This window comes from Aspergillus fischeri, genomic scaffold, assembly GCF_000149645.3.
Source record: "Aspergillus fischeri NRRL 181 1099437635775 genomic scaffold, whole genome shotgun sequence".
In the NCBI taxonomy this organism is placed as follows: Eukaryota; Fungi; Ascomycota; class Eurotiomycetes; order Eurotiales; family Aspergillaceae; genus Aspergillus; species Aspergillus fischeri.
Genome location: NW_001510123.1, coordinates 1 through 2,207, shown reverse-complemented (window position 1 = coordinate 2,207; position 2,207 = coordinate 1). Strand labels below are relative to the sequence as shown.

General features: G+C 30.0%; 3 non-coding genes across 3 annotated transcripts, besides 2 other annotated features; all 3 read left to right on the top strand.

Moving 5' to 3' along the window:
• Positions 1–1,265: 1,265 nt before the first annotated feature.
• On the top strand, positions 1,266–1,339 carry NFIA_100670. The gene has a single exon. It is a non-coding gene; the product is annotated as a tRNA-Glu (tRNA).
• Position 1,340: 1 nt separating this feature from the next.
• NFIA_100660 lies at positions 1,341–1,413 on the top strand. The gene has a single exon. It is a non-coding gene; the product is annotated as a tRNA-Val (tRNA).
• Positions 1,414–1,736: 323 nt separating this feature from the next.
• Positions 1,737–1,834: a microsatellite.
• Positions 1,743–1,825: a microsatellite.
• On the top strand, positions 1,834–1,906 carry NFIA_100650. The gene has a single exon. It is a non-coding gene; the product is annotated as a tRNA-Phe (tRNA).
• Positions 1,907–2,207: the final 301 nt, after the last annotated feature.

The window sequence follows — 2,207 nt, the reverse complement described above, 5'->3', positions numbered from 1 at the left end:
AATACTTTTATTTTAATAGTGATATTTTTACACAACCATTAGTATTAAAATTAAGAAGAAAAAGAAAACTATTAAGATATCTTAAAGCTTTAGTAAGAAAAGCAAAAATTAAAAAAATTAAATTAAATGAAAGATCTAAATATTTCTTTGAATTAAATAATTTATTTACTGTAAATAATCTTGATACTACTAATAATTTACTTAATAATTTAATAGAGGAAAATAAAACAAGTTCAAAATATCTTAAAAAAATAGTATTAAATAATATTAAATATAAAAGAGTATCAGGTGTTAGAATAGAAGCTGCAGGTAGATTAACTAGACGTTATACTGCTTCAAGATCTCAACATAAAGTTAGATATAAAGGTAATTTAGTAAATGCCTATTCTTCTATTAAAGGTTATCCTTCATCTGTAATAAGAGGAAATTATAAACCTAATTTACAATATACTAAATTAAATTCTAAATCTCGTATTGGATCTTTTGGAGTTAAAGGTTGAGTAAGTGGTACTTAATTAACTTTTTTAATCATTCCTCCTCCTATAAAATAGTTAATAAAGATGATGAAATAGTCTGAACCATTTTGAGAAAAGTGGAAATAAAAGGAAAAACCTTTTATGATAACATAAATTGAACAGGCTAATTTGCGCAAGAGAGTACAAATTGAGTGCGCGGTTTGGCACCTCGATGTCGGCTTAGCTCATCCACATGAATGCAAAAATCATGAAGGGTTCGACTGTTCGTCGATTAAAGAGCTACATGAGCTGGGTTTAATACGTCGTGAGACAGTATGGTTTCTATCTTCTAGAGGGAATTAAAGTATAATAAAGATAGCCCCTTCGTACGAAAGGAGTTGGGTATATTGACCTATGGTTTACCTGTTGTTTATGCTATATATTATATATTATATACTATATAATATATCGTTTACTTATACTTAAGTAAATTGTTCACATAGGCATGGCAGGAAGGCTACGTCAGTTAAAGATAAGTGCTGAAAGCATTTAAGCGCGAAGCTTACTTTAGGATACTTTTAAACGTAGTAGAACACTACGAGTATAATTGTTATAACCCTTCGGATATAACGATTAATAGGCTTTAGTTGTATTAATTTTAATATTTTTAGACATAAAGTACTAATTATTAAAATACTAAATATTTCACATATCATATAAATTAAATTTAGCCTGGTTAGCATAAAAGTAATGCAACCGTTTGTAATCGGTAGAAGCAAGTGCGATACTTGCACTGGGCTATTAAATAAAGACCCAATGGTCAAGTTTGGTTAAGACATAACATTTTCACTGTTAGTGCGGGAGTTCAAATCTCCCTTGGGTTGAAAGAAATTAGCTCAGTTGGTAGAGCTGTCGCTTTACACGCGAAAGGTCAGGTGTTCGAGTCACCTATTTCTTATCGAGTTATCTATTTCTTATTTATATGCGGGTTGATGTAATAGTAACATAGATGGCTCATGACCATAATATTTAGGTGCAACCCCTAAACCCGCAACCAAAGGCTATAGCTTAATAGGTAAAGCGGACCACTCATGATGGTTTGAGTAAATGTTCGAGTCATTTTAGTCTTAAATAATCCGAGTGCTGGAATTGGTAGACAGTCTTAACTTAAGCTTAAGTGACGCAAGTCGTAAACGTTCGAATCGTTTCTCGGATAGGGGTTATAGTTTAACTGGTAAAACGGCGATTTTGCATATCGTTATTTCAGGATCGAGTCCTGATTACTCCATTATTATATTTTTATAGTTACTCCATTATTATATTTTTATAGTTACTCCATTATTATATTTTTATAGTTACTTCATTATTATATTTTATAGCTTGAGAAGCTCAATTGGTAGAGCGGATCACTGAAGATGATTAGGTTATAAGTTCAAGTCTTATCTCGAGCATTAGATGGGTATGCTGAAATTTGGTAACCAGGTTCCGCTTAGGACGGAATAGTTTTAACTTTACAAGTTCAAGTCTTGTTACCCATATTATTTAATTAATACTTTATATTATATGTTGTCGACTAATCGGTAAGTCATAAATTTTTGGTATTTACTATTGGGTGTTCGAGTCGCCCCAACATAATTTTTATTTTATAAAAAAAAATTATATTTAATTTTTAATTAATTTAAATTATATTTTAAGAGCCAAAGTAGTTTAATGGTAGAACAATAATTTCATGAATTAAGAATGAGAATTCGA